Source organism: Monodon monoceros, unplaced genomic scaffold (assembly GCF_005190385.1).
Source record: "Monodon monoceros isolate NGI ecotype Baffin Bay Population unplaced genomic scaffold, NGI_Narwhal_1 Super_Scaffold_12, whole genome shotgun sequence".
NCBI classification, from domain to species: Eukaryota; Metazoa; Chordata; class Mammalia; order Artiodactyla; family Monodontidae; genus Monodon; species Monodon monoceros.
Window position 1 is genome coordinate 15,314,442 of NW_021703768.1, and position 22,027 is coordinate 15,336,468.

General features: G+C 43.7%; 1 protein-coding gene across 2 annotated transcripts in view; it reads right to left on the reverse strand.

Annotated features, from left to right (window-relative positions):
- The window catches only part of MYO10 (myosin X), a 218,473-nt gene that overhangs the window by 191,282 nt on the left and 5,164 nt on the right, over positions 1–22,027 (reverse strand). The window contains exon 1 of one of the 2 annotated variants that reach the window (XM_029216319.1): positions 6,417–6,454. The exons of the other annotated variant lie outside the window; for it this stretch is intronic. The gene's annotated coding sequence lies outside the window, so the exon portion shown is untranslated. Of the gene's footprint in view, positions 1–6,416; positions 6,455–22,027 lie in introns of those variants that run through there. 2 annotated transcript variants of the gene reach the window in all.

Below are 22,027 nucleotides of genomic sequence, written 5' to 3' on the forward strand. Positions count from 1 at the left end.
GACCCACACGCAGACAATGCACGGGTCCGGCGTGAGAGCTGGGGGAAGTGAAGAGTAACTTGTTAACAAAGTGACATCTGAGGAGGGAGAACAATCCAGCCGTTGTCGAGTCCGATTTCCTGTTCCATATCTTCCATGGCAAATTTAAAAAAAAGGGGAAAAAGCCCCCTTAGATTAGGACAGACACATCCTCAACTGCGGTCTCTGTCAGAAGCAACAGAGATATCTTGGCATTTTTCACAGAAGTGATTAAGTGTCTCTCACTCACGGCCCATATCCATTACAGGCCCTGAGGGTACCCACTGCCTGGCAGAACCGCTGCTGTCCCATCCCGGGGCCACAGGCAGGCTTCTGAAAGGGCGTCCTGGTGGGAATGAGGGGTAGGGTCCCAAATGGACCCCCCCCAAACCCTCCCCACTACAGACTTGGATGAAGAGCTGGCGGGTTGCTCTGAAGACTAAAGGAACGGGCATCCCTTACTTCAGGAGGGGCCTAAAGCAGGCTTCCCAACGTCAGCAATACTGACAACAGAGGCGGACAAGTCTTTACTGTGGGAGGTTGTCCTGTGCACGGTAGGAAGTTTAGCAACATCACTGGCCTCTACTCGCTATATAACCCCGACCCCCAGTTGTAACAAGCAAAGATCTGTAAACATTGTCAAATGTCCTCTGGGGCCAAAATACCCCCACTGAAAGTCACTGGTCAAAAGGGAAGAAAACTGTTTAATGCCCACTGACATCCCACCGGACGGCGGTTTTAACTCGTTAACCCCCAAGGACTGGACATCAAAATCCAGCATGGCCCGATCCACCTCAAATCATCTCTCCAGGCTTTCTCCTTCTCCGCCCCCAGCTTGAAGGTCTCTACCATCACCAGGTGCAAAGCTGACATCCTCACCCATCCCATCTCCCAAACCAAGAAGTGCCAGAAAGCTGCAGATCCTGCCAGGCCTTCCACGGACATGTCTCCTGATTCACCCCCTCCCCTCTCAACCCCCTTGGCTAATGTGGAGAAAACTATCTACATTCAAGAACCCACCATGAGGTACTTCCCTGGTGGCGCAGTGGCTAAGAATCCGCCTACTGATGCAGGGGACATGGGCTCGAACCCTGGTCCAGGAAGATCCCACATGCCGCGGAACAACTAAGCCCATGCGCCACAACTACTGAGCCTCTGTGCCACAACTACTGAAGCCTGCACACCTAGAGCCCGTGCGCCACAACAAGAGAAGCCACCGCAATGAGAAGCCGGCACACCACAACAAAGAGTAGCCCCCACTCGCCGCACCTAGAGAAAGCCCGTGCACAGCAATGAAGACTCAACGCAGCCAAAAATAAATAAATATATTAATTAAAAAGAAAAAAAAGAACCCATCATGATTTCTGAGAGTCACTTAAACTTTACTCCCTCTGCTTCTACTCTTTGCCTCTTTTTAACTTTATTACATGGTGGAGCCAGGATTCAAAACAGAAGTCATTCCAGGGCATGTGCTCTTGTAATTACAGGATGTCCCCTACATACGAACCTTCAAGTTGCGAACTTTCAAAGATGTGAACGTGTGTTCCATCAACATCAGGTATGAGTGAAATTGCAGCTTGTCCTCTGTCTCCTGTTGCTGATGACCCTTCAGCTCTACCCTCTCCCACCTCCTCTCCCCCCCTCCAGTCAGTAACTCTTCTTGCCTGTTCACTCCATGCCAGTCCCTGTATGTCAGCTGTTGTACTGTACTTTTCAAGGTACTGTAAGATTAAACATGTTCTTTTGTGTGTGTGTGTTTTTTATGTATTATTTGTGTGAAAAGTATTATAAACCTATTACAGTACAGTCCTATATAGCTGACTGTGTTAGTTGGGTACCTAGCCAAACCTTGCTGGACTTACAAACAAAACTGGACTTACGAACGCAATCTCGGAATGGAAGTCATTCGTATGTAGGGGGCTTACTGTATACTACACTGCCTCTCCAGTGGGAGACAGAAAATGAGTCAACAGAGGAAACGGAAGTAGAGTGAGCTGGTCACAGGAAACACAACAGCCTGAGAAAACCAAGGGAGAAAGTATCAACTGCTACGGAGAGGACTAAAGAAATGACCACTGATCACTCAGCCTGATGATCTGATCATTGCTGATGGTATTTTCATTTAGAGTGATTTCCTGAAAAATGAAAACCCACAGGACAATTTCATCCATCCCTAAGTAAGGCCCAAGTGCTGCCACTATGTCCAAAAGGATTCTGCAGACAATATCAAAAGACTTTTATGCTGCAACGCTTACAGATGGAGATATAGCCTCCCTCTTTTTTAAAAAAACACCCACAGAATAGACAACGTCAGTGTAGATAAAGGCAAGCGAAGTATACCTATGGTTTTGCTTTTTAATGCGTCTACCGTGGGAGAAACATGGGAAATCCATTCTTTGGCATTTCCAGATCTTAGCTGCTGAGAAGATGCAGCAAACATACGTGTGACTTCATTTGTCTAAGCTTTAAATATTACTTTAAAATGCAATATAGGGGCTTCCCTGGTGGCGCAGTGATTGAGAATCCGCCTGCCAATGCAGGGGACATGGGTTCAATACCTGGTCTGGGAAGATCCCACATGCTGCAGAGCAACTAAGCCCGTGCGCCACATCTACTGAGCCTGCGCTCTGGAGCCCGCGTGCCACAGCTACTGAGCCCAAGTGACGCAACTACTGAGGCCCGTGTGCCTGGAGCCTGTGCTCTGCAACGGGAGAGGCCACTGCAATGAGAAGCCCGTGCACCGCAACGAAGAGTAGCCTCCGCTCGCTGCAGCTAGAGAAAGCCTGCATGCAGCAACAAAGACCCAACACAGCCAAAAATAAATAAATAAAATAAATTTTAAAAATAATAAAAATAAATAAATAAAATGTAATATAAAATCTTACCTTTACCTCTCTACTATTAAAGAGTAAAAAATTGATGAATCTCTTAAAACTAAAGCAAAAATCACCTCTGAATATTATCTCAAGCAAAAAAGCTATAAATTCCTATCAGCTGGCAATACTTAAGGTGAACGATAAAACCAACATACAACTGTGTGATCATGCATGTGAAATCACACATGTGAGCAAACTGACGGTCAAAGTATGAGCCTCAGGCTCCTGTGAATGAAGCTACCATTATGTTTTCTAAAGACTCCTTTACCTCTGGCGTATGTAGGCAGGGGTGTGTGGGGTATGGATAAACCATTTAAAATAAGTTTATTAGTTAAACCAATTGAAAATAGAGGGACAAAGTGGGACCTGTGTTAAAGCCACCCTGACACTCTGCTCCAAGGCCACAGAAGTACATCCATTCCCTTCTCTCTAAATGCAGACCTCCTGCCAGACAGAAATCAACATAAATAAGTATAGACATATACATATTACATATATATAAAATTTATCAATAAATATACATTTTCATACAATGTGTTTTATACACATTTATTTATATAAAACCAGAGCCAACACTAGAATATTACTCAGATGTAAGATGGAATGAAGTACTGATACATGCTACCAAGTGAATGAAACTCAAAAACATGCTAAGTGAAAAAAGTCAGACACTAAAGGTCACATATTGTACAATACCATTTAAATGACATATCCAGAATAGGCAAATCCATAGAGATAGAAAGCAAATTGGTGGTTTCCAGGGACTGGGGGAGGGGTGAATGGGGAATGAATGTTTAATGGGTTCGGGGTTTTATTGGAGGGTTAAATTAGCTCATAAGGGTGAAGCCAACAGGATCAGTGTCTTTCTACGAGACCTCGCTCATGCCCACATGCTCTTTTTCTCTCTCCCCACATCCATGTGAGGGCACAACCAGAAGGTGGTCCTCTGCAAGGCGGGAACAGAGTCCTCACCAGAAACCAAACCTGCCAGTACCTTAATCTCGGACTTCTAGCCTCCAGAAACATAAGAAAATAAAAGCCTGTTGTTTAAGCCACCCAGTCTGTGGTATTTGGTGATGGCAGCCCGAGCTAAGACAGTAGAGTTATGGTCAAACCCATTTTACAAATAGGAGCATGAGGCACTGAATGGTGATGGTCAAAACCAGTTTATACGTGGGAACACGAGGCACCTGCCCAAGGTCACACGCCCAGCAAGCAGGAGGACAGCGTCCAAACCCAGGCGGTGTGCTTCCACGGCCTTCCCTCTATACTACGTTCTGTGGGGAGGTGCTCAGTCTTGGTGAATGAATGCAAAGATGAAGAGGGATGGGGCAGAATCTTGGTATGGCATCCAACCCTCCAAACCTCTCATCTCGGCAAAAAAAAAGAATAGTAAACTTTTAAAATTGAAAAATAAAGTTTTACCCCAAAAGACAAGATTATCCAGCTTCTAACCCTGGCTTAGCCAAGTAAAACAAAGAATAGTCCCAAAACACTGAATCACGTGGGGGATCCATTCCGAAAATGCAGAAATTCAACCTAGATACCACCCTTGCAAAACGGTTTCACAACACAGTAAATATTTTTAGAAAGCAAATTAAAACTAACCCAAAGGAAAATAGAGGCCACTCTAGTCCTTTCTTTTGCTCCAAAGTTAAGAAACATCACTGCCTCACTATGTAGAGGACACAAGCCCCAGTCAAGTTGTGCTTGGCCCACTCGGTGAAAACCAAAATGTACAGCATTACTTGTCAACATTTTACAAACTGGGACAATTCACAGAAATCTACATATCTGGTCTCTCTTTAAAAACTAGAAGACTGGACCCCCCATGGTGGCACAGTGGTTAAGTATCTGCCTGCCAATGCAGGGGACAGGGGTTCCATCCCTGGTCTGGGAAGATCCCACATACCACAGAGCAACTAAGCCGGTGTGCCACAACTACTGAGCCTGCGCACCACAACTACTGAAGCCCCTGTGCTCTACGGCCACCATGCTGCAACTACTGAGCCTGCATCCTGCAACTACTGAAGCCTACATGCCTAGAGCCCGTGCTCCACAGCAAGACAAGCCACTGCAATGAGAAGCCCATGCACCACAATGAAGAGTAGCCCCCGCTCGCCGCAACTAGAGAAAGCCAGCGCGCAACAATTAAGAACCAACACAGCCAAAAAAAATAAAATGAAAAAAATGGAAAAAAAAAAAAAAACTAGAAGACCTACATTTGTAGAGACATGGATGGGCCCAGAGACTGTCGTACAGAGTGAAGTAAGTCAGAAAGAGAAAAACAAATATCGTATATTAACACATATATGTGGGATCTAGAAAACGGTACAGATGAACCAGTTTGCAAAGCAGAAATAGAGACACAGATGTAGAGAACAAATGTATGGACACCAAGGGGGGAAAGCGGGTTTGGGATGAATTGGGACATTGGGATTGACATATATACACTACTATGTATCAAACAGATAACTAATGAGAACCTGCTGTATAGCACAGGGAACTCTACTTGGCTGTACAGCAGAAACTCACACAACGTTGTAAACCAACTATACCCCAACAACAACAAAATTATTTTCAAAAAAATGAAAAGGCAAAAAAAAAGAACAAAACTAGAAGACCTAGCAAGATGGAGCTTTAATTCTTTCAGGTCTGTGAGCTCAGCTAACCACAGTCCCCACTGCTCCCTATAGCTCGCAACCTGGATCATTTCACTTTTTTACCTGCCAGCCCCTAATCTGCAATCCTTTTACGTAGTGCCTCCTGTAGTCTGGGTCTCCATACACGTTTTAGAAAACGCATTATTTTGCACATAATGCCTCCACTAAGGGTAAGATTTTGAAGGAAAATGTTTCAATTATTTAACGGGCTTGTCGAGCAGTGCTCTTAATTAAACTTGGCTCAAATCAAAAGAAAAGGAGTATGTTTTTAGACCAGTCTTGGACATAATACATTAAATCATATCTTAATTCTGACCAAATGGCAGAATAAAGCTCTTTTTAAAAGCATGAATTCTAGCCACCCAAGTGAGTGAGTATTCATTTATAGCTGCCAGGGGTTAAGGCTTCCAACGTCTTTTACCCACCACCCTGCCCCACCACTAACACACACACCCGCCATGTCACCGCCTCAGTATTGAATTTCAGCCTCCAGCAAGTCAGACTTTTTCCATTAGTTAGGTTTGGGATGATTCCTGAGCTGTAGGCACGCTTCCTGGCCAACCGCCAAGTGAACACTAGAATGGAAGAAAATTGTTTATTCCTCAAAAAATAAAGAACCGATTCTATCTTCCCTTTGGTTTTCATAAAGTTCACCAAAAAGGAGCCTACGTTTCTCACAGTGCTTCCATTCTGTTGGATAACCTCACCCAAATCTCAAAAGTCACTGCTCTCTTCCCAGTTATAAAACAAACGGTTTTCATATTCAGAATTGAAAGGTGCTAAAAACAAATTTTAAAAGGTCCAAGCAGTTATCAATATTTTCTTAACACTCTTGCCGATTAATTTAAAAGATCCAAACCTTGGGTAACAATCAACTCTTCTTTGACTCGCAAGAGAGCAGGGAGCTGTACGCTTGGTAACTCTGGAAGGACTCCAGGTCTTTGTGCCATGAATTACTTGTGAACATTTCAAACTGTGATTTTCTGCTTCTCCTCGCACGGCCATCTGAAACTCAAGATTGAATGATTAATTTCAAGTTTCACCCCTGGTGTCAGAGAACCTTCTTCTTTACAAGTCTGTGAATGAAGTCATCTCTTGAGAAACCACACCTGTAGGGTGGATACTCCAGGTGAAGGAGGAAGAAGAGACCTGTCATCACTGAGACACCCCAGAGGGCAACGAGTCAGAGTGAGGGCTGGAGACCAGGAGGGGATGGTCCCACACAGAAGCACGATCAATCCTGAGCAGTGGCCAAACCAGGGGCAGGTGTGTGAAGACAAGTTAGAGCTCCAATTCATATGTATGTATGAAAGTTCAAAAATGAGGACAGAAAAAGCAGAGCTCCAAATACAACAGGCAAAGCAAAGCCCAGATCTGCAGTGGAGGCCATGGGACACAGCTGCTGAAGAGACACCAGAGAAGGAGTAACCTCCATAATGTGGGTTACTTTCTGCACCTCAGGGCTGAAAACTTTTATATCGTCTCAGTCAAGGCAAGAAACGTTACACCACACTCAGCTCGCCTGGGCTCCTTACGGAAAAAAAGCAGGTCCCTGGGAACATGATGGGCAGTAAGCTAAGTCAGGAAAGGCAAAGGCACACTAGCAACTTCTGTCTGATCTCAACATAAAGGATAAAGACCTTAATATTCCAACGTGAGAGCAGCTTGGCCAAGAAGGCTCACCACTGATCCCACCTGCTGGCCACACAGCCACTCCAGGTGATTCTGACCCATGACAACCTTTCCAAGGTCCTTCATGAGCTTTTGCTGGAATCCTCTAGGGAGCATGCAGGGCCCATTCTTGAGATAACCTAAATATCCATCATCAGTAAAGCTATGCTGTCAGACAGTGGCTGGCAAAAGGGCAAATCAAAATGTCCATGACCATCTCCTCGTTGGGACCAGTGATATCCCAACAAGCCCACTATGTCACTGTTAATTCTGTAGGCTCGTTATTTCTGCCAAGTCCACTATTTTCATTTTGCCAATTTGCAAATATTGAGTTCTGAGCCCCAGCCTCGTCCTATATTTGAGGGAGTCCTAGACAAAACACACCCTCAACTAGATACGCAAGCCATGACAATAACCTTGAAATAAAGTTGCTGCCAAGCATGGGATCCTACTGCCCTGGGAAAAGTCCAAACGTTTGATAAAATCCACAGTCAGTCTTCCAGACTGGCAATATCCACCTGGCTGGGAGAGCTGTAATAAGCTCACAAGACATCAACTTGGAAGAGGAGAAACGAACACACAGGCTCTGGAGTCAGACAAGAGACCTGGAATCCCATCTACTAGCTGCGTGACTTGACTAGTTACTTAACCTCTCTAAGCCACAGGTTGTTCAACTCTGCGTGGAATTAACAATAGTTCCTAACCCGCAGAGCGTTCAATGAGGTGATGGATATAAGAGGCTCAGCGGAGCACATGGCACCAAATAAGTGTCTCATAAATGTCCTCCATTCTTATTGTCAGTTTTAGAGGTTTATAGCTTCTAGATAAATCTGAGGGACCTTTCAAGGTGCATCAGCTGGTCAGCTGTATTTCCTTGGTGTCCTCTGGTGCCCTCTCCATTGAGTCTTGGTCTCAGTAAGGACGGGTGGGAATCCCACCCACAGCCAGATGCCGGCTTTAGCACAGCCTTGGTCTCACAAGCATCCCAGGTCAGTCACAGGCTTGCTGGCACAACTGAATCAGGCTGAATTCCATCAACACTGGTCTTTAATGAGCAGTGATCTCCGAAGCAAAGAAATCACTCACCATCCTTGAGTTTATCATTAATCTGAACTAACCGAGCTGGTGAATAAGTCCTTGGTACATGTCCCTTACCAGGCATGGCTTGGTCCAGAGTGGTGAGTCCAAGCCTCGGTGATGATGTCATCGCTGAAACCTCATTACCAATATCAAGCTCAGATTTCCATCCTGGACCACGTCCAGAGTCCTTAATTCCACATCAGGGCAGTTAATGTGCAACCAATTATCCACTCAGTAAATTAATGTTATGTTAGCGGATAGTGGTATGGACTCTTGTTCTGACAAATTAAACATCCCATTTAGAGCCCTGAGGAGTCCTTTTATTTAAATGATGCCCAATCGACAAAGAAAGCATGCATGACACTAAAATTCATCTAGAAGGATGTCTCATTGACAGGTTAAAAAGCAAGAAGGAACAGAAAATAAATATTTCCTTTTTTGGTCCACCTGCTAGAGGGGAGAAAAGGGTGAGAAGAATCATGGAAAGAACTCACTCCTAGTAGGATGTACACTTTAAATATCTTACAATTCTATATGTCATTTACACCTCGTTAAGCCAAAAATTTACAAAAAACTCACTCCCACACCACAAATTAAATCCAAGAATTGTAAGATGAACCCAACCTAATTTCCCTCCTGCCTGAAGGTTTGGTGAGAACAGTAAAGGTTTGGTGAGAAACAGTGAGTGTTCTTCCACTGATTTTCAGCAAATAAAAGTTCTGCCTGCTGATTCAACTACCTTTACCAAGCTTTCAGTGATTCATTACTATGGCTTGCAACAGAACAACATACTGGGTGAAAATTAAGCAGAAAGAAAATAAAAATCACACTCATCAAAATTGCGAGAAGCGGAAAAGAGAAGGTGTGGGATTTGTTGGTAAAGGTTCACTTATCCTGTTCAAAGAAGCTGGCTCTTTCATTGTCAGGGTTGCTACCCCAAGTGCTTGGAAATTGACAAACGACAGGAGAGGTCAGAGAGCCAGAGGGCAGATCTTGAGTGCTGGCCCCCGCTAGCTTTCTTCCATCTCAGAAATATACACATCCATTTCCTGATATTCTGTGACCAAACTTGTCCTACGGCCTGTTCCTTTGCTTTTTAGGATAAGTGGAAGCTCATAGTTAAGAAGGCCTAGACAAATTACTTTGTACCCCACTACATAAATATATAGATTTATATATATGTATAAATGTTTTATTTAGAAAATTTTGGAATAAATATAACTAAGATGTAACAATCGATCTAGATAGATTACTAAGCTATAATAGAATTCAGATATTAAAATTAAATAACAATCAGACGAATGCATCATACACAAACACATATCCCTAAAAATTACACTACAGAAGCTGCTTTGACAGGAAAAATTTTACTTAGAAAACACAGAAAATTAAAATAAAATAAAAAAGGATTACAGAATCAAGTCAATCTTCTAACTCAGGATTTCCCAGCCTTGGCACTGTTGACGTTTGGACTGAATCAACTTGGGTTGTGTGGGACTGTCCTGTGCTTTCTAGGATGTTTAGCAGCATCCCTGGTTTCTACCCACTAGATGCCAGTAAGCCCCCTCCTCCCATCAGTGGTAACAACCAAAAATGTCTCCAAACATTGCTAAATGTCCCCGGGGAGCCAAAGTCGCTCCCTGTTGAGAATCACTATTCTATATAAAACAGACTTCTAATTCCATCCCTAATGATGCACCCAGCCCTTGGCAACATCCAAAGTGTACACTTTATGACCAAGAACATATCTGCTGATTCAACCAGGCTAGCACTTTCTTTTTTAAACTACAAAATCTGTATCTTCTTAGGAATGAAAAACATTAGCAGCTACCATATCACCACCTTAACTGAATTACAGCTTTGAAAAGTTGATTTCGATGTAAACCATTATCTTTTAAAAATCTCACATCATGGGCTTTCCTGGTGGCGCAGTGGTTGAGAGTCCGCCTGCCAATGCAGGGGACACGGGTTCGTGCCCTGGTCCGGGAAGATCCCACATGCCGCGGAGCGGCTGGGCCCGTGAGCCACGGCCGCTGAGCCTGCGCGTCCGGAGCCTGTGCTCCGCAGCGGGAGAGGCCACAACAGTGAGAGGCCCGTGTACCGGGGAAAAAAAAAAAAAAAAAAGAAAGAAAGAAAATCTCACATCCGTTGAAAGGTCAATGTCCAAAATGGTTTTTTAAAGTTTTAGCACTAGCTGTGAACCTAAAACTGCTCTAAAAGAAGAAAGTCTCTATTACCAAAAAAAGAAAAAAATGCATCCTTAAACTTGAATGAAATAGCATTTTCATCTATTTCTGCTGAGGAAGATGTGAACAGTCCTAAACCATGACCAGTCAGCTGAGTGCCACCTACATATACAGGGCAGACATAAAGCGATCAGCTCCACAGATGACAAGCAAGATTCACAAACTGCACACAGATTCCATAGCAAATACGCCTTCTCTCAACATTGCTTCATGGGAATCTGGAGTTTATCAGAAACAGACCAAAGCCAAGAAAAATGACTTAGGAAACTCAGTGTGACCTTCGCCTTCCATAGAGATGCTCTCCAGAAACCTACAAATATTTCAGTGAAGCTATTCTTTGAAATCTTCTCTCCAAACACAACTCCTACTATGCCTGTCACTCAGGATGAATGTTCAGTCGCTGCCATCACAAAAGCAATCGGAAGGACTATGTCTTTGGTTTGTTTGATTATAGGAAAATTTCTATCCCCTGTTGCAGTCGCTGGCAAATTAGGTAATTCTTCTGGGGCTTGTATCTTGTGACTTTGGTCTGCTCTCTATGGAGAAGCAAATACACATTCCCAAAGCTCTCCACACAGATTCTGTCTTTACCTCCTTCTCTACAAACTACTGTTCAGCTGCATTTCTAGTTCCATACACAGCTGAATATCTTTGGGTCCAAACCCTGGTTCCACCACTTCCCAGCTGTGTGAACTTAAACAAATTACTTCACTTCTCTAAGACTCTCTATTTTCATATGTAAAATGGAGATGAGACTGGTACCAACCGTATAAGGCTACGGGGCAGATTAAATGAATTAATCCATGTCAAGAATTTAGCACAGCCCCAGCCCAAGGTACGTGAGTGATCAATACACTTTTGCAAGTTAAACAACTGGACAAAAGAAAATGCAGATGGCGTGGAGGCTGGAAAGAGCACAAGGGCTATGCCATGATGCAGATTCCATGTATTCAAATTATCACCAAAATCCCACACTATATTAAATCCTAAATCTACATCGTATTTTCTCCTTGGACAAATAAACCACTGACTTGAGTTAGAATACACTGCTAGAATATACATTTTTTTTCTCTTTAAAAGGTAATTTTGTCCTAAGCTGGGTGTGAAAAAGACATTTTTTAAAATTAGCTTCCAAAAACTTACTTTCCTTGAGGGAACAGCTATTCAACTTCATCAAACATTTTATAATAATGCAAAAGAACACCCTCAAGGGACCTTTTATTCTTCTGACATATCCTGTTTCCTTGTTTCACATGCACAGGCCAACTCTAAAGATCCCCATTTAGGGATCCGGTGGAGGTTTAAGAGCCCAGGGGGATTTTAAGAGACTCAAAAGGACACAACCTAAGTCATATTTCTGACCCCATCATTTGGTGATAAACCCTGGGTAAAGGAACCTAGTTCTCTGTGCCTCAGGGAAAAGGAAACTACCTGATATCTCAAAGACAATAGTGAATAAATATAAAGTTACATTCCCGGTGAAGAGCCATCTGAACTCCTTGAAAGAGATTTTAATTTCAGAAGCACATTTTCTCAGCACTGCATACAATCCACAAAAGGGCAAGGCCTAAGGCAGCCAAGCTAGACCACTTTTTGCTACCTGTTTTACTCTTAACACTGATGATTCATGTTTTAATTTTTATGGTAAAATACTGAAAAATAATAACTATGGTGAAAATACAGATGCACAATTTACCCTTCACAACGTATGCAAAGAGTCCCTGACTTGCTATCCAAAATACTGTACGGCAAAAGCCAATCCTCTTCACTTCACAGCCAAGAGCTCATTTTATCAGATGTTTTTTATTCTGATATATACTTTGAAAAACAGGTGATTCCATCTTTAAAATATTTATAGAAAGGGCACATTGGCCTTTTCAAAGAGAACCTTAAGTGAACGTGGTTTTCGAACCCAAAATACAGTAAGCTAGCCCACCAGACCTACCCAAAGGCAATAAGGAAATTGTTACAGCTGAAAAAGCTACATTCCCAAGAGACACATCCAAGAATTTCAGTGGTTCTCAAGGTCTGAAAATTAATGCCAGAATTTACAGTGTGCACCTGACTTCATATCCTTGAAGTTGAACTTGGCATCTACTTTTGTGAGAATCCCCAAAGGAATGAAAAACTTATGGAAACTCATCAGGATTAACAAGGCAGTATTCTGATGACCCCATTCTAATAAGGCAAGTAGGGTGTTAAAACAGTGGGGAGGCTGCTTGTAACTTTCATCTTCTTAGAAAACTGTAAGCAGTTCATAAACACTGCCTCTTAAAGATTCTGCTTCTGGACAGCAAACAATACATCTACTAGGTGTGGACAAAAACCCTTAGGCAACAGGACCTTGGTATAAGATACTTCAGTCCGCACACCAACAGTTCTGCCTGCCTCAGTCAGCAACCATGATGCTAAACTGAACATGTATGTTTTATATATGAATATGTAACATATGTATATGTGTATCTATATTACAGATATTCACACATGCGCATAGGTACACATGTACATATATATTAATCTCATATATAAACCAGTTTAAACAAACAAAATCCCTCTTTTACACTTGAGAAGCAACAGCTTACCTACTTGCTGTTGAAACACTCACTGGTCATACTCTAGACACATACTTGGCAGAAAAACAAGAGCAGGTGGGCATTATTCATATAAAACAGGAGTTACAATGACAGAAAATTCATATGTGGAGAAACCCTGTGACAGACAACCTAGGTGGCGAACAGCAGAGCACAGGGCGTCTCTCTAGGACCTCGTGCTCATTCTCGGCTCAAATTTTAATTACAAAAGGAAGAGGGTAGCAAGGTCAGGGATCCTGGGTGGAGACAGCAGAGCTAGGTGGAGGGCTGGCTCAGAAGCTGGCAGTAGGCGTCAGGGGAGTTCAGGCTGCGTGTCCTTGGACTGGGGGAGCTGTCACGTGGCCCCTCACTGCGGGGGGGGGGGGGGGGGGGAGATTAAAAACAGGAGTTCCTTTCCACGGGATTTACCTCTCTACGTGTTGCTCCCCTGTGCCTGATAAACTCTTTTTTCAAATCATGGGACCAGAAGCAGTAAGAAGTAGGCTGTAAGAAGGAGCCCAGTAAGAAATAACTGGGAAATGCTCCCCTCTCTCCTGGGCTCATCTGCACTGGGCATTCCTCCCAAACTGGCCAGACCCAGGACCAGAGTGAGGGTGCGTCCCTGCTCTGTGCTCTGTGGCTCCCAGCCTGCAGGGTGGAGGCTGGGCCTTGTCTGTTCCACCTTCCACCCACGATCCCTCAGAGCGGCCACGACCACATACCCGACAAGTCAGGACACTTTCCCTGGCCGTGGAAGTCTTGGCTTACATCAAAGAAACCCCCTTCCATTTCCATCCCGGCCTGCCAAGATACTGGTGGATGACTGGAATATCTTGTAGCATTCTTTTTTTTTTTTTTTTTTTTTTGCGGTACGCGTGCGTCTCACTGCTGTGGCCTCTCCCGTTGCAGAGCACAGGCTCCGGACGCGCAGGCTCAGCGGCCATGGCTCACGGGCCCAGCCACTCCGCGGCACGTGGGATCTTCCCGGACCGGGGCACGGACCCATGTCCCCCGCATCGGCAGGCGGACTCTCAACCACTGCGCCACCAGGGAAGCCCTCCTGTAGCATTCTTGTTCCGCATCCCAAGAAGTCTGGGCTGGAGCGAACTCCAACACTGCTCGCCTGGCTGGTCCAGGTGGGGCTGTCACATGTTTCTGACCTCGACAGCCTAGCCATCAAAAGTCACTGATTTCACACAGCTTCTGTCTCGGGGAAAGAGACCACGAGTAGGAATCTGCTGGTAGGTAGGAGGGTGAGCAAGGGTTCAAATACACCGGGTTCGACTGAATCGACCTCAAACTGCTTGAGACAAGAGTCCGCAGTCAAAACATTCTTTGACAGCAGCACTGAAATATACTGCAATAAGTACACAAGGAGGGCCACGAGAATCTGAGCTCTCAGCAGCCATGGGACAGAGTAGCGTATTACGCAAATAACTGCTAGCCTCAGAATGATGATGGATGCTAGCACAGGTATTAAAAGACTACCAGGGGCTTCCCTGGTGGCGCAGTGGTTGGGAGTCCGCCTGCTGATGCAGGGGACGCGGGTTCGTGCCCCGGTCCGGGAGGATCCCACGTGCCGCGGAGCAGCTGGGCCCGTGAGCCATGGCCGCTGAGCCTGCGCGTCCGGAGCCTGTGCTCCGCAACGGCAGAGGCCACAGCAGTGAGAGGCCCGTGTACCGCCAAAAAAAAAAAAAAAAAAAGAACCGGTACCCTGGAATACTACGCAGCAATAGAAAGCAACTATTGACGCACACAGCACGGGTGGGTCTCAAGGGCGCCGAGTGAAACATGCCAATCTCAGAGAATTTACACACTGATTCCATTTATATAACAGTCTTGAATGACAAAATTATAGAGAAGAACAGATCAGTGCTTCCTAGGGACTGGGGGGAGGGTGGGACTGTTTCTCGTGGGGCAGCACGAAGCATGGGAGAGTTGTGTATTCTGGATGTGCTAGTGGTTGCACGAATCTATAGGTGTGGTAACACTGCCTAGAACTACACACGCGCACATACAGATGAGTGGATGTAAAAATCCGAACAAGGTCTGTAAACTGGACCAATGAAAATTTCCTGGTTTTGATACTGTACTATTGTTATCTATTGTTATATAAGATATCACCCCCAGGGAAGCTGGGTGACAGGTACACAGGACGTCTCTTCTATTTTGGCAAGATCTGAGTCTGTATTTCTTTCTTTAAAAAAAAAAAGCGAAACGTGTCAGAATAAAACTGTACAAAATATATAGGGACAGGGCAATAAATATAACTTACCTCAACATGTTCTCAAAACTTTGAGAAAATATGACCTCCTTTTTTCCTAGTGGAAAACAACAGCTAGTTTGATTATTCGATATAATAAATATTTCCCTAATGCTCTAAGGAGAGGACTTTAGGAATATGAGGTAAAACACTAGGAGGGAGATCAACAAAAGCTTTAGGGCAGAGGGTACAGCTGGACGTGAATATTCCCACCAGAAGCAACAACACAACTTAGATGATGAAACCGATTCTAAGTGTCCAAGTCTCACGGGGAGAGTTTGGATCCTAAAGAGAATAAAATTTCAACACTGATAAATGTGTGCATTTCACCCAAAGAGATGAAAAGCAATTAGGAATCGACAAAAATGAGGAAGGGTGAAGAAAGTTTGGGAGTAATCCAAATTTAAGCTGTGGCTACAAAAGTGTGGCCATGGCACAATGATTCTCCACTGGAGCGATTTTACTCCCCCTTCCTCCCCAGGGCATATCTGCAATGTCTGGAGATGTTTTTCGTTGTCACAACTCAGGGAGGCGAGTGCTACTGCATCTGGTGATCAGAGGCCGGGGATGCCACTCAACACACTACAAAGCACAGGACGGCCCTGCGTTACAATGACTGATCCAGCCGAAATGTCAAGGGTGCTAAGGTTGAGAAGGCCTAGAAAGAAGACACCCTTGGGCTTCCCTGGTGGCGCAGTGGTTGAGTCCGCCTGCCGATGCAGGGGACGCGGGTTTGTGCCCGGGTCCGGGAAGATCCCACATGCCGCGGAGTGGCTGGGCCCGTGAGCCATGGCCGCTGAGCCTGCGCGTCCGGAGCCTGTGCTCCGCAACGGGAGAGGCCACAACAGTGAGAGACCCGCGTACCGCAAAAAGAAAAAAAGAAAAAAAAAAAAGAAAGAGGGCACCCTTACCCACCTCTGAAAATCTGAGGCTGAAAGCTACAGGAGGGTTGTACATACCCTTTGGCCCTTAGCGCACATCATTAAAAAAACGAAATGTGGGCAGAGATAAACAGAAGCAAACCTGTACTAAATGACAGTGGTATACGTTGTAAAAGGTGGAGTGTTATTTTCACCCAGAACTCAACACTTCTACTTCAAAGTCCATGGAAAGATCTCCCAGGGGTAATTAATAGAAATAATAAGCCTTCCAGTCACACACAGACACAAACACACACCCATCAACAGTGTTGTACGTTACCTAAATCCCTACAGTTAGAACCACCACCAAGTAACTGTTGTAGCCCAGGGTTAACTCACAGGGATACTTACAATGCAAAGGAATAAGAATTAAAAGAAAAATCCATACAAACGATTCCCCAAACAAATGGCCAATGGCTCCCCAGGCAGTATACAGCAAGGTCCCTTGTGTAGGCTTTGGCCTTAAATGAACATCAGGTACCAGCACTGGGATTTCTGGGGGTCAGATGCCAATCAACGTAATTAAGCGAGAAAAATGCCTCCTTCCTCCACTCTGGTTCAGAGAAGAACCTAACAAGTGGATACAGAAATCTAGTATTATGTGTTTCCTCTGTGAAACAATGCATGTCATTAAGACTCTAATAAGAAGTTACAAAATCCCTGCTACCATAAATACATCATGACAGGGTGTCTCAGCTGTGCCTGCTGTAATCTGCACCGACACCTCTCAGAAAACTCTTGCTGCCAAATAGTCTAAGTAAAAATGTGCGAACCCTTTGAACAAACAGCCCCACTCCTGGAAAATTTTATCCCCAAGAAATAATCAGAGAAGCCTGCAATGACCTGGGTACGAGAATGTATGTGTCCTGTTTTCTATAATAGCAAACACCTAGAAACACCTATAATGGACACATAAATAGGGATACATGTCCAGGAAGAATGCAGGGCCACTCAGACCAGTACACGGTGCATCACAAAGAAAACAGAAGGTAAACAAACAGAAGTTCCTCAAATAAAGAGTAAATCACGGTCTTTGGTGGAAAATGATATTATATTAATTTTGAACTTGCAATAACAGCAACTATTTGAAATAAACTATTGCTTACTATTAATCTCAGCAAAAGCTTCCAAACCCCCCCCAAAAACCTAATTTGGCCACTTCACTTTAAAAAAATGTGTTTTTAAAAATTTTAGAGGGTTTCCCTGGTGGCACAGTGGTTGAGAGTCCGCCTGCCGATGCAGGGGACACGGGTTTGTGCCCCGGCCCGGGAAGATCCCATATGCCGTGGAGCGGCTGGGCCCGTGAGCCATGACCGCTGAGCCTGTGCGTCCAGAGCCTGTGCTCCGCAACGGGAGAGGCCACAACAGTGAGAGGCCCGCGCACCGCACAAAAAAAAAAAAAAAAAAATTTTAGAGAAAAATTTCTTAAAACATGAACTACATGTGACACAGGCAACAAAATTGGTATTTTAAGAAAATATAAGGCAATAAATACATCTGCATGACTAGGAAGAAAAAGATTCACACATTTTTATATGTAGACTATTTTCTGGCTGAGATGCATTAAGGTTTAGTCTCATCTGAAAACAGATTTTTAACAAATTAACTTCTGTTTTCAGTTTTCTTTATAACATACACAGGATTGAAAAGTTTGAGGAATATTTTAAGAAACAGTGGACATTCACAATATTAATGATATGACTTATACAATAAAATTAAAATATTTTGTGCTTCCTGCAGTACCCATAACCTATCATACGTTATCTTATTCCTTTTTTTAATCTAAATATTGCTGTATGCATTTTGTTGACAATGCCAATAACTACTGGCTGTCTTAGCAAAGCATCCCCAAACTGAAATTAATTAAAGAACCACAATGACTCAAGAAAGGTTTTTTACTTTAGCGTTACTGTCAGTAACACATAAATTATTGTGAAAATCTTGACTGTAACCATATATAATTAGTGATTCTGCTGAAATATGGGCAAGAAAAGTAGACCTATGTAAAATTTACTATGGAATATATGTCTATTACTCACGCAGACATCACTGGTCCATCAATAGGACACCCACACATGTGCAACTATAATTATCTTCATTCATCTTTCATAGTCTGACTTTGGGCAATAAAACCCATAGCTTTAGACATTTTTCGACTGTGTCCTAATGAAGGTATATTTCTCAAGGTAGGAGAATAGAAGACACTTATTTACCAGTTTGGAAGCTTGATTTATAACTTAAATATTTTACAGATGTGATATGGGGCTTGCATTTGTACTCCTGTCCCCGGCCCTGAAAATCACAGGGGCCGTCTGTATACACGCAAGATCCTTGCCATTTAAAGCTTTTCTCAAGTAACTCCTTTAAATTTATTTATTTTATTTTTGGTTGCATTGGGTCTTCGTTGCTGAGCGCAGGCTTTCTCTAGTTGCAGCATGCAGGCTTCTACTTGCGGTGGCTTCTCTTGTTGCAGAACACGGGCACGCGAGCTCAGTAATTGTGGCTCGCAGGCTCAGTAGTTGTGGTGCATGGGCTTAGCTGCTCCGCAGCATGTCGGCTCTTCCCAGACCAGGGCTCGAACCCGTGTCCCCTGTATTGGCAGGCAGATTCTTAACCACTGCGCCACCAAGGAAGCCCTCTCAAGCAACTCTTAAGTGAAAAATATTACAGGTGTGCTTTCACAGAAACAGATACAGAGGCAAAGAAAGCATATACCACAAAACATTAAGAGTAGGACAGAAAGGTTTTGTCCTTTGCTTATGGCATTTTCTAAATTTTCTAGACTTAGCACATACTCTTTGCAGGATTAAGGAAAGAAAAAAATGTAAGAATGACATGGAAAAGTAATATTGTAAATCTATGTTTATCAAAGCTTTTGTTTTTAAGCAAGAACACTCCTAATTCTACATATATTCCTAGCAACCCAATTTAAGTACCTATGAAGCTGATAAAACCCAAAAATCAATGGTAGCCATACACATGAGCATGAAGTCTACCAGAAAAACTTTTAAAAAGACTTTTAATACACAAAGTAGATAGCATGAACACAGACTCTACCCAGAGGTAAGTCCACTTCTCTCCACAATGTACATCACTGTCAATGGATACTGCTTACATGTTATTAACTGACCCCCAAAAATGACACTTAAAAGAATTATGGAGTTCTTTTGGGACCCAGTATTAGGTAAGAGGCCAAGTGAAAAAGTTACTTTCTATTCCAACGTCCAAATCTCATTTTACCTTGCCCTTTAATCACTGACAGGTAATAAAGATAAACATCCCTACCACAAAATACAAAAATTCAACATTGCCGACCTTTTCTAATATAAATATCTCTTTTTTCTTTTAATTATCACAATTTTAAATGCCTTTCTACAGAGGCAATTTTCAATCTGAAGAGTAGATACTGAAGCTGGGGAGAAGATAGAACTATGAAATGCCGAACTGCCATCTGGTCCTCCCCTGCTCTGGCTGTGCTTCAAGAGATGTGGCATGGCTTTGCCACAAGAACTCTAACACTTTTTCCTGTAACTGGCAGAGTCAGATGATGTGATGTCATGTGACACGAGGGGCTAGATTTAAACTGGGGACTCAAGTTTCATATATTAAGCCCGGCGGACACATTTTCCAAACAGCTTTTAGTGAGGTAGCAAAATGTTTTATTCAAGGAATGCTCTATGAGAAATGTTCCGCTCTCCTGTCAAAGATCACCCACAAGCATTAATAAGCTAACAAGTAAAACAACGGATATAGAGAAACTCTGGAAAGGCGGCCAGAATCTTTAATCGAAAGAGAAGATTCCATCAGAAAACCTCCAAGAGGAATACTCTGATAATTGAGACTTAGAATAGGGAGACAAATGGGTCCTATCCTTTCTTTTAATAAAATAACTACTTCTCAAAAATCTAGTTTTCTAAGTGCCTTATCACCTAAATCTCCCTACCATCCTCATGAGGTTGGGGCCGGCAGCTTTAGAAGCCACATCTTACAAGGAAACAGAAGGTAATTGTCTTTCCTAAGTAAAAGGCACAGCAAATAAAAATTGGAGGCATGTTCAAAAGCTGATGAACATTTTCCTGCTGGGTTTGCAGTGTTTCTGGGGCGTGGGCCACTTGTTTTCCCAAACCCCCGTGCAGTTTTCAACTCAAAAATCATTCACTAGCTGCCTAAGGTCTTACGCACCTGATCAAAGAAACAGTGATGCAAGCACAAGACAAATGTCACCACCAGGAGAGTAAAGCGCGGCAGTGAAGAGCACAGACCCTCCGGAGACATCCTGTGTGGGTTCAAAGCCTGGCCATCGCTTTCTAACTGTGTGACCTTGGGCCAGTTACTTAACCTCTCTCTGCCTCACTTTCCTCATCGATGGAGCCTTACTCATAGGGTTGTTAAATAAATTAATTACTGAATGGAAAGTGCTCAGAAACATGCCTTGCACACAATAAGCACTCGATAAACAGCAAACATATTTTTTACTGTCTTCAAAGAACTGTAAAATGCTTCATAATCAAGGGAAAAAGTTAGAAGCATCTCCCCTCCCACCACAAAAAAATCTGTACTCGAGAGGAAAATAACAGCTACACAAGGATAGAAGCCCATCCTTAAGGACCTTTGAGTGCAAACGAGGTGATGAAACTTATAAATCGGATTATTTAACCTCTCAAGACTCTGTTCATCTGAGAAGGGAAAACAAAATAAGTAAAGCCTCTGGCTAAAAGGGGTAAATTCCTAACACAACCAGGACAGAAAGAAGTAGAGTCAAGTTCATAGGAAAGAGAGGAGTGACCATGAACTAGACTTGTGGGGGATGGTTTCAAAAAGGAGCTAGACAGGCAGGACATCCGATCAGCGGAGAGAAGGGCACATGCGAAGGTATGGAGGAGGGCTGGTAATAGACCCTCTGGAATAGAATTCACATGCGGGAAAAGTCTAAAGAGAGGTGCAAGATCAGAAGGCCTTGGAAACCGGACTAAGAACGTGAGCTTGACTTTATAAGCAATCTAGACATGCTTTAGACAGAATTCTGGAAAATCAGCCAGAAGTATATTGGTCCAAAGGGAGAAAATTAATAAGTGCAATCTAGCACCAGAAATGATACTGGCAACAGCTCGAAGACCAAGATTTCCCTGCACCATAGAGTACTGGGATTTCAGTCACCATCAAAGGCCACTCGTTCTTAATTTCTAAGTTACTCTAACCTTTTATTATTACTCACTTACCAGGTGCCAAGAGCTTTGTAAATCTTATCTCAAATTCTAATAACCATGCAAGGTCAACACTATTATGCTCACTTACAGACAGAGAAAGGAAGCCCAGGAAGGTCAGATAACCTGGCTGAGAGCCCATAGGTGTGGAGGGTACAGCCAGCCTCCCAGAGGCCACATCTCTTCTACTCTTAGGGAGGAGGCTCTCAACCCGCCCAGGGGCGTTCAGGCCCAGGGAAGTGTGGCCCAGCTTCCTGTAGACTTCACTGGCAGCTCCTGCCTGAGCGTGCCCTGCAAATCAATGACCTGAGACTGTAAGTCCCCTACACACGAACCTTCAAGTTGCGAACTTTCAAAGATGCGAATGTGTGTTCCGTCAATGTCAGGCACGAGTGAAACTGCAGCTTTGCCCTCCGTCCCTTATTGCTGACGATCCTTCAGCTCTACCATCCCCCACCTCCTCTCCCTCCTCCAGTCAGTAACTCTTCTTGCCTGTTCACCCGATGCCAGCCCTGG